The sequence below is a fragment of the Myotis davidii genome, unplaced genomic scaffold (genome assembly GCF_000327345.1).
Source record: "Myotis davidii unplaced genomic scaffold, ASM32734v1 scaffold698, whole genome shotgun sequence".
Classification (NCBI taxonomy): Eukaryota; Metazoa; Chordata; class Mammalia; order Chiroptera; family Vespertilionidae; genus Myotis; species Myotis davidii.
This window is the reverse complement of record NW_006290032.1, coordinates 2,856,245-2,867,453: the sequence shown is the minus strand read 5'-3', so window position 1 is coordinate 2,867,453 and position 11,209 is coordinate 2,856,245.

Below are 11,209 nucleotides of genomic sequence, written 5' to 3'. Positions count from 1 at the left end.
TGCTAAGAGAATAGATCTTAAAAGTTCTCATCAAAAGAAAAACACTTCTGTAACCATGTATGTGATGACAGATATTAACCAGATTTACCATGTGGTCATGCAGCAATGCACACTGATGTCAAATCTTCATGTTGTACACATGAAACTCAGACAATGTTGTGCCAAATACACATCAATAAATAAATACACAAATAAGAAAAAAAATGCACCCTGGAAAATACCCTAAAGTTTTATATATATCCTATTGAAACTCAGACAATGTTGTGCCAAATACACATAAATAAATAAATACACAAATAAGAAAAAAAAATGCACCCTGGAAAATACCCTAAAGTATTATATATATCCTATGGTCGGCCATTCAACCAATCAAAGCATAATATGCTAATGATATGCTAAAGCCGCTCAACCGCTTGCTCTGATGTGCATTGACCACCAGGGGGCAGGCGCTCCGACTGGTAGGTTAGCTTGGTGCTGGAGTCCGGCTGGTCAGAACTGAGCAAGATGAACCTGACACACCTCGGAGCCTTCCCATGGTCCCTCCCCAGCCTGATCGTGCACCGGTGGGGTCCCTTGGCCTGGCTTGCACCCTCTTGCAATCCGGGATGCCTCAGGGGATGTCAGAGAGCCGGTTTTGGCCCCATCCCGCAGGCCAAGCCGAGGGACCCCACTGGTGCACGAATTCATTCATTGGGCCTCTAATATTTACAGAACAGAACGGAATTCGAACAACATGTCTTTCAAAAATCATAAAAGAAGTTAGAAAAGACATTATATCAACAAACTAAACATGTTATTATGAAAAGGGGCCAAATAGGGAACAACAACAAAAAGCCAGTTCTTAAAATTTTCAATTATAATTACTAACATTTAAAAATTTAGTAGAATATTTGAAATATCAAATTGAGATTTGCCTGTAAAAGTACAGTACAATAGAAATAATGGAGGTGGGAAGGAGGTAAGCCAGATGGGGAAAGTAGAGAATTCAGAAAGATGGACAATCCAGACAGTCCCAAATTCAAACCGAGTAATCTAAGTTACAGAAGGAGACATCCAAAACAAACAAAGAAAATGGCCAATCAGGGTTCCAGGACGGTCCCCGTGGCAGAGCACAGCCTGCAGGTGGAAGAGGCTCCTGCCCATTCCGGGGGTCACAACTCTGGAGCCTAGACCCAGAACATCAACTCGCAGAGCAGGTCATCGTGATTGCAAATTCCTCCACAGAAACACTGGGTGCAGAAGACATTCTCAGCTCAGGAAAGGTACTGCCCACCTCCCTTCCCTCAGGGAGCCGCGAGAGTGAGCTGCAGCGGCATCAGATGGAAGCCAGAAAGCGTGCCGGAGAGAATCCAGGGGGAGCACGCGTGTGAGATGCCAGCTGTGGAGAGACAGCAGAGCAGGGCTGGGGCAGGCAGGGGTGGGAGCCGGGGAGGTCCCAGGGGAGGGAAAGGGACAGTGGCTCCAGGTTCTCATCGGAGAGAGTTCTAGAAGAAGCAGGAGAAACTCCCGTCCCAGGCCCTGGTGTGAAGAGAGCTTAGAAATGGCTACTGTCACCATCACAGGAGAAAAGCTGCAAAACTGAACCAAGGGCTTTCATGGGCTCTCCGAGCTGAGGGAACAGGTGACACCTCCAGCCCCAGGGAGACAGGCGAGAGCAAGATCCCAGAGCATCAGCCACCTGGCACAGGAGCCCGCAGCCACGCCTGGCGGGAGCCTGTGGCTGCAAACACCAAGAATGGCAGAAGCTGGTGTCCACAGCTCCGGGCCCAGCCTTGGAGGAGCCGCACATCTCATGGTTTCACCTCCAGGAGCCCCAGCAGGTTCTCCAGGTGGAGATGAAAGAGAAACCCCTTCCTGTCCTGGTCAAGCGGAGGAGGAGTCACCATCTGCCATGTGGCCGGGGATCCCCATCACCGAGCTCTGCTCCGGGGAGACGGCCTCGGCATCTGAGGGGAGGCCCCACCAGCCCCCCTGCCTCAGGAGGAAGGGAAAAGCTAAGAAATGCTTCCCAGCGTGCCCTTCCCCAGGGGACTCAAGTCCACTGATGAGACAGATGAATGGAGCTAAGATTACAGCGCCCAGCCCTGCCCAGGCCTGGCTGCCTCCTCAGGGGGACTCCAGGGTGACACAGCAGGTCATGCTGAGAGCTACACACACAGAAGGGGTTCAGGGGCTTCCGTGGAAATGCAAGGACAACAGGGAGGAAAAGGAAACCGAAACCGGAGCAAACTGAACCTTCTGGACTCACAGCTGCAGCGAACGCTAAACACACCAACCCGCCTGAGCCTAATCCTCACACTGAGGGTGTAACAGCCAGCTCCCACCTGATCCTAACCCTCACACTGGAACGCTAAACACACCAACCCGCCTGAGCCTAACCCTCACACTGAGGGTGTAACACCCAGCTCCCACCTGACCCTAACCCTCACACTGAGGCTGTAACACACCAGCTCCCACCTGATCCTAACCTTCACACTGAGGGTGTAACACACTAGCTCCCCCCTGATCCTGACCCTCACACTGAGGGTGTAACACACCACCTCCCCCCTGATCCTGACCCTCACCCTGAGGGTGTAACACACCAGCTCCCACCTGATCCAGCCCTCACACTGAGGGTGCAACAGAGCAGCTCCCCCCTGATCCTGACCCTCACACTGAGGGTGTAACACACCAGCTCCCACCTGAAGGTGGTTAATGAAAGCAGAGGGAGGGAGCCTCTGAGAAAATGCTCAGAATCTGGAGATCGCAGGAGAGAGAGCAATCGCCTTTGCAAGCCTTCGATGGGTCCTGAGCAGAGAACCAGGGAGCTTACAGTTACATCAGTAGAAGCGACCCAAACAGAAATGCAAACCAACAGACAAAAACATGAATGAAAAAACCCCAGAATTTTTAGAGACCCAAACAAAAATGCAAACCTACAAACAAAAACATGAATGAAAAAACCCCAGAATAGTGTCTCCGTGAGAAGGAAGCAGCTGTATCTTCTCTAGTTTGTGGACACCTGAGGACACGCATCTGAGAGCATGAGCCCTCCATCCCTCCGCCCTGAACCCTGAACACTCACCCTTTCACAGTCTGGGCCTCAGAAGGAGCTGCGTGTGTAGACGGAACTGGAAACACGGGGAGCCAGCCTTGGGGGGCAGCCTTCCACGGGAGGGAGAGCCATGGCCTCGGCCTTTCACCGGAAGTGGAAGGCACAGCTGTGCGAGCTCAGACCAGGGCGCATGGCTCCAGGTTCCAGGAGAACAGTGTTGAGGGTACGACGCTGCAGGGTGCGAGGGTGCGGAGGCCTGAGAGCAAAGGGAAGGCTAGCGGGCGCGAAGCTGGACTCCTGGGAGCAGGAGAGGCAAACTAAGCGAAGAGCAAGGAAGAGGACGATGCTTTGTGCAGGGGGAGCTGCAGCTCAGCGAGTGCTCGTAAACAATATGCTAAAGGCTAGTTTGCATATAACCGTTCAACTTCCAAAGTGTGCCTATCACTGCCATCTGCCACAGGAGCCGAGTAACCGGAGTCGGCCCTGTGCTCCCAGCTGTGCAGATGTTTGCAGGTGTTCGGTGCCTGGCCAAGGCGATCAGGCGTGTCTGCGAAGGACAGAGCCTGGGCCCCTCACCTCCTGCTGCCCCTGCACATGTTTCCAGAAGCTCCATGAACACCAGTGAGCGGGGGCGGATGCTCGTGGGCCCTGGACAGGGGGCGGTGCTGAGCGAGTGGAGGGAAAACACACGGACAGACTCGGCCGAAGCGCCCGGCCTGCACCTGCTCCACAGCCCTGGCTCCAAGCCCAGCCCCACAGTGGAGGCCCCTGGAAGAAAGAGCCTTTCCCGGTGGAAAGGCCGCTCGAGGAGCACGCCCTCCCTCCCCCTGAGGCAGGAGAGGCCGCCACCATGAAGCCATGGAGCCCGCAGAGCTGTCTGCGCACAATGGGGCTCAGTCTGGGGAAGCAGGAGTGTGATTTTACCTGCGGCTTGGCCATAGCCGGTCATTTAGGGATTTAGATGTTTGCACAAGGCCTTACCATCCTGTAATTTTCAAACCCAAAAGGTCAAACACATTTGCGTTTTCATTACTGATTTTTACGTCTGGGCGAGGGAGATCAAGGGTTCTCTCACGCGTCCGTCACACGTCGTCCACTTCCTAGCGGCCGGACATAAATTCCCGCGCGTTGAGAGGTGAAGTGGGCTTCCTGTGGAGCAGGTGTCTCCCGAGACGTGGCCGCCTGGGAGGCGGGCAGACCACGAGGCCCATTCTCAGGGACAAACAAAACCAACACCCGCACTTCAGAGGTGAAGGCCCCAGAAGAGACCCCAGGACCACTGTGAGCCCTGTTTCTTCAGGAGGAGCCCGGGGGGACCCCATCCCCGATGGCCTCGCCAGGGAGGGGGCCAGGTGCTCACACGCATCAGGACGACCCCCGCGATGAGAGAGCAGAGACAGAACTCCTCCCATGGAAACCTGAAAGCGATAAACGCCCACGTCAGCTGTTTACACGTGACTCAAATACCACACACTTCACTGTAAGCCACTGGCTCGATGGTGCGTGTATGCTACTACGGCTCTAACACCTTAGGCGTCACTCAGTGAAGTCGAACAGGTCTGCACGCTCATGAATGACGGCCAGAAATGTCAGAGTGGACAGCGCAGAGGACAGATGAGGCTCTGACACTCAGGCACGCCCACCTGTCCCCCTCTCCCCCTCTCCCCCCTCCCCCTCAGCGGTCCCGCCCCTCCTACAATGACAGGTATGGACATACCTGCTTTTCACTGGTTTTCCCCGAACGTCTCCCAGAAAGGCATGTGGCAGACTTTTCCACGGTTTGGTGCAATAGAAGTGATTGAGGTCAGAGCTAGTTAATAAGTTACCAGGAATCGCACAGCTGCTCTCTGAAGACTCTGCTGAATCCGCCAGGCAACCGTCCACCTGCTCCCCCGACAGCCCCACCGCGCTGCCGCTTCCCGCCCCGACCCTGGTGGCCAGGACACCTACCAGAGCCTCTTAGCAGCCCCGGTCACCTTCTGGTGGCATAAGCCATGCCTTCACTCTCCATCCCATCCTCAGTGAGCATATAGGTATTTCTCTAGAGCAGTGGTTCTCAACCTTCTGGCCCTTTAAATACAGTTCCCCATGTTGTGACCCAACCATAAAATTATTTTCGTTGCTACTTCATAAATGTAATGTTGCTACTGTTATGAATCATCATGTAAATATCTGATATGCAGGATGGTTTTAGGCGACCCCCGTGAAAGGGTTGTTCAACCGCCAAAGGGATCGCGACCCACAGGTTGAGAACCTCTGCTCTAGAAGAAAAGTTATTTCTAAACCAAACTCTGTGCTAGCTGCTAGAAAGATAGAGCTGAGGAAATAATTCTCCCGCTGAAGCAGCAGAGTGATTTTGTTAAGTTTAATTAATTCATAAAAGTTGTCATGCACAATAACGTCATGAAGGCAGGTGAGGAAGGCCCGAGGCCTTGGGGACATGCTAGTCCTATAAAACTCCTCGCTCCACACGCGTGATAAACTGAGGCCCGCCCAGCGCAATGTTCCACTGTGGGCGAACAGCGAGCAGCCGAACAGATGGGGACGCTGGGGGTTACAGATCACCTTTTAAAAGTATATATACAGCCCTACCCGGTGTGGCTCAGTGGATAGAGCATTGGCCTGTGGACTGAAGGGTCCCGGGTTCGAGTCTGGTCACAGGCATGTACCTTGGTTGCAGGCTCAACCTGGGAGGCAACCAATTGATGTGTCTCTCTCACATCGGTGTTTCTCTCTGTCTTTCCCCTTTCCTTCCCCTCTCTCTAACCAAGTAAAATTGAATGTGTAGTATTATCATAAGAACAATTACACCTTCTCCATTAAAGATTTTTTCTTTAAGTATATAATATTTTCCATTTACTATCTTCTAGACTTCGGCAATATCCTATTGGCAAGATCAAACTCCTCCTTCTAATATTTGACACTCTCTTTAACCTTATCTGATCCACCTATGAACTCAGTCTAATGCCTTTCCATGTATACACCACAGCAATTAAACTGACATTTTCTCTTAATTCATGTCATTTTATTTCCTAGGTTTCGGTTATGTTTATCCCCATTCTTGGATACAATCTCCCTCTCCTATGAATTGCTACCCTCACTTTTTAAGTTCTGGTTCAAGTTGTAGTGCTCCCTAAAACTTTTATGTGTCCAGTCATTTTTCACCAAGTGTTGAATGAATTTGTCATTTTTAGAACGAAGTCAGTGTTTTGGGCACTCTGCATAGATTTTTCATGGTAGGCATTTGATAAATATTTGTTGATATTTTTCTCCATCTGTGGTTTTGAAATTCAGTTTTTCTTTTCATAAGCTGTATTTAAAGGCAACTATGGCTTGGCTCAGTGGATAGAGCATCAGTCTGTGGACTGAAGGGTCCCAGGTTCGATTCTGGCCAAGGGCACATGCCTGGGTTGCAGGCTCAATCCCCAGTAGGGGGCGTGCAGGAGTCAGCCGATCAATGATTCTCTCATCATTGATGTTTCTATCTCTCTCCCTCTTCCTTCCTCTCTGAAATCAATAAAGCAATATATATTTTTAAAAAGTGACATTATTTATTCATTATTTATTCGTGAGTCCATGTGGCTCTGAGTTGGACTTACAAAGCTCACAGCTACCTCCCTCGTTTTCCAGCCGGTGAGCATCCGGCACCAGGGCCTGTGTACGCTGCTTCCCCGGCTCACAGGGAAGGAGGTGATAGGGACGTGGGACAAGCCTCTCCCAGGGTTGGCTTAACGTGACTTTGCTTTTCTTTTTCCATTGGAGACACTAATTAAAAAGTCTCAGCAAAGTCTCTCCTAAACACTGAGCAGGGAAAGGAGATGGAGCTGCAATGGCGGTTAGGACTGTCAATCTTACGTGTCTCTCAGAGAAGCGTCCACCAGGGCCAAGTTCAGACGACAGGACGGCCATGTGACCAGGGGGTTCAGACCACAGGACGGCCATGTAGCCAGGGGGTTCAGACCACAGGACTGTCATGTGACCAGGGGGTTCAGACCACAGGACTGCCATGTGACCAGGGGGTTCAGACCAGAGGACTGTCATGTGACCAGGGGGTTCAGACCACAGGATGACCATGTGACCAGGGAACATGAGGAGGAGGAGCTCAGAGAGCATCGGAGAAGCTGAGGACAGGAAGTGGTTCCATCCATCTCACTGAAGCCCTCACCAGCTGTCTCAGTCTTATCTTCGAATGTGAGATGGGGGAATAATTATTTACCTGAAAAGCAAAAAGAGTAGAAAACTCTGTGGTTTCCTCTACGTGTCCTGACTGTACAAGAGGAGAGAGCCACCCACGAGAAGCAGAGCCTGCCATAGATGGGCCGTCCATTCTCAGTCCTTCCGTCCATCCATTCCTTCCCCGCCCCACTTGTTGTTATGTTTACACTGAAACAAAGACATCTGTTCTGACTCGGCTGGAAAGGGCTTCCCATCGTGTCCATCAGCAATGAGAACCCATGACCTCACCCACGTGGTCATTAAGCTAGTGGTCGGCAAACTCATCAGTCAACAGAGCCAAATATCAACAGTACAACGATTGAAATTTCTTTTGAGAGACAAACTTTTTAAACTTAAACTATATAGGTAGGTACAGTGTTATTAACTTAATTAGGGTACTCCTAAGGCTTAGGAAGAGCCACACTCAAGGGGCCAAAGAGCCACATGTGACTCACGAGCTGCAGTTTGCCGACCACGGCCCTAGGCCCATCAGCTCCGTGAAACAGGGGCCACGGAGCGTGGAGGGAGGGGCCAGGACCCAGGAGGAAGGTCACTGAAATTCCTCCCCTCGGGACTGCACCCCAGCTGGGCAGGTCCCGGTGCAACAGAGGGGCAGGGATTGGCCAGGAGCACCCCTGGCTCCAGGGAGAAGGAGCGACCGAGCAGAGACCCCGCAGCCGGGGCCTCCGGACCTCCGTGCAGGCTCCCAGCCGGGCTGCAGGAGACCATGGCTGGTGACGGCCCCAGTGTGATCGCTCGGGTGTCTGTCGCCCTCCCACCCTGGGGGCAGGAAGACAGGCTGGGTCCGGGTTCTGTGGCTTTTAGTTGCTTTTATTCCCTAAGACAGTCAATTGCATTGGCTACAAGAATACTCTTTCTGAATGAGATTCAAAACTAGTTTTCTTTCAAGAGGGGACAAGTAGCATATAAAACATTTCTTCTGAAAAAAATATTTTACCAAAAGGTTTTCACCACCAGCACATACTCTCTGGCTGTGAGGTCACAGTGCCTGCAGGAGGGGCTGAGTGTGGGAGGCGGTGGTGAGCTGTGGTCACCACTTAGGACCCCACATCCCGGCACTGTGCGGGCCGTGGGTTCCCCTCATCCGCGGGACACGCGAGGTCCTCGCTTCAGACTGCAGGAAACCAGAAAAGGCAGCCGCTGGGAAAAGGCATGAGTATGCGGCTGGGCCTCTCACCCCGGCTCTGCTGTCTGGTTCAGCGGCACCGTCCGAAAGAGAGGCCCCTCGCTCTGCTCTCCCTTAATCGTGCTCCTCCCCCCTCGCCCTGACTCAGCGCCCAAGTTCAAGCCCTTGCCTCTTATCCTGCTTCTCTGGCGCTTTTAAAAAAAGTTCCTGGCTGCGCTCCCTTCCAGGGCACCCCTCACAGGCCACCGGGCCCCGTGGTGACAGCCACGCACATTGGGCTGAGACGGCTTTGCTCACGCAGGTCAAGCCCCTTGGATGCCTGCTGCAGCCCGAGCCCCATCTGCCTGCACAGCCCTCGTGGCCGGCCCTGTCTGGGCTCCCAGACCCCGGCGCTCCTGTCTCCTGGAGTGAAGTGCTCTGTGTGTGTCTGCATCTATCCGGGCCCGTATTTCACCTAGCGCTGTTGCTCTGCTACCTGGTGATGCGAAGAATTCAGGGAAGAGTGTGTTGAAACCACCTGAACCAACTTGCCCAAGGATAACGCTGAGCCAATGAAAGCAGCAGAACTTTAAGTCCAGGGCATCTGTGGCTGGGCTCGGCGCTCGCTGACATCCGAAGGGAGCACATTTGCACACGTGAGACCAGCCTGCACAGAAACCATCAGGACACAGAGCTCGGGGCAGCAGAGCCAGGTCAGGCGCCCACCACATGCCTGGATTACTGTCCTCATGGGCTGATGACAGGGAAATCGTTTTAGACTTGTGAGCTGCTGGTGTCCGTGTGTGGTAGGTCTGTGCCTGCTGCTACTCCTGGTGTGGGTCTGTGTGCTGTAAGCCTGTGACACAGCAGGGAACGTTTGCACTTCATGAAAGATGTTCGTACCAACAATGACCTTCAGTAATCGCGTAATTACTCCGCTGCCTGGCACTGTTTACAGACACGCAGTCCTGAAGCACCGATACAGAGGCAAGGGAGGAAATCGCCATTCCTCTTGGTAGGCTATCAATCTAGGAGTAAAGACTTAATTTAAAAAACAAAACAGGCCCTAGCTGGATTTGGCTCAGTGGATAGAGTATTGGACCGAGGACTGAAGGGTCCTGGGTTCGATTCCAGTCAGGGGCACATAACTTGGTTGCAGGCTCAATCCCCACCCTGACTGGGGTGCGTGCAGGAGGCAGGAAATCAGTGTGCCTCTCTCCCATCGATATTTCTCTCTGCCTCTCTCCTTCCCTTCCACTCTCTCTAAAAAGGAATTAATGGGGGAAAAATATCTGCACGAGGATTAGCAACAACAACAACAAAATAAAAAACAAACAAAAAAACATGCTGAACCTCCCAGAAGCCAGTTAAATATACACAAAGGGATATTATTGTTTACCTTAGAATTAAGAAAATGAATACTTTCCTTATCTACAGACTGTAAGGGGTGAACACATTTTAAATATTGAAGAAATCATCTTACACCAATTCCTTCATTTTGTCTGATATCGTGTCCTCGCTGGGCTTCCAACGGAAATTCCCTGCCCTTCGCTGGTCCCTTCCTCAGCTGCCTCCTCACCTGTGTGCCTCTGGGGTGTGGCCTCCGCCCCTTTCTCCTAGGGATTTCCTCAAGGACTCCACACCCACTGCCCTCAGGACCAGACCACCCCTCCCGCTCCTCAGCACCCGGAATGCAATGCCCTGAGTAAACAACGGGCAGAAGGACTTGGACAGACATTTCTCCAGAAAAGACAGACAGATGGCCACCAGGGCTATGCAGAGGTGCCCAGCATCCCTAACCATCCAGAGAATGCACATCCAAACCACAGGGAGATGTCACCTCGCCCCTGTCAGGTGGCTGTGGTAAAAGACAAGAAATGAGTGTTGGAGAGGCTGTGGAGAGAAGGGGGCATTGCTGGTGGGGTGTGAACTGGTGCGGCCACTATGGGAAACAGTATGGGGGTTCCTTAAAAAATTAAGAGCCCGACCTGTGTGGCTCAGGGGTTGAGTGTCGACCTGTGAACCAGGAGGTCATGGTTCAATTTCCGGTCAGGGCAAATGCCAGGGTTTTGGACACGTTCCCCGGTAAAGGGTATACAGGAGGCAGCTGATCAATGAGTCTTTCTCATCATTGAAGTCTCTCCCCGCCCCTCTCTCTCCCTTCCTCTCTGAAATCAATAAAAAAATTTTTTAAAAAAATTAAGAATAGAACTACTATATGATCCAGCAATTCCACATCTGGGTATTTATCTTAATAATACAAAAACACTGATTTTAAAAGACATATGCACCCTTCTATTCATTGTAGCATTATTGACAATAGCCAGAACATGGAAGCAACCTGAGCATATTACTCAGCCTAAAAAGAAGAAATTCTATCCTGGCCCTTGCGCTCGCTCAGTGGTTAGAGCATCAGCTGCTGCACCAAAGGGTCTCAGGTTCAATTCCCGGTCAAGGGCATGTACCTGGGTTGCAGGTTCGATCCCCAGGCCCCAGTCAGAGTGGGTGTAGGAGGCAACCAATTGATCTCTCTCTCTTTCTCTCTCTCCCTCTCTCTCCTTCTCTCCCCCCTACTCCCTCTCACCCTTCCACTCTCTCTAAAAATCAGGCGAGGATTAACAAACAAAAAGAAGGGAATTCGGTCAGTGTAAAGATGGCAGCATAGATAAACACCGGGAAATTGCTGCCTCCCACAACAATTGAAAAATACATCAAAAACACAAAACGGACATCATTCAGAACTACAGGAAGGCTGGCTGAGTGTAAATTCTACAACTAGAAGGAAAGAAAAGCACACTGAGAGCCAGAGGAGCTGCGGAAGTAAAGTGCAGAGG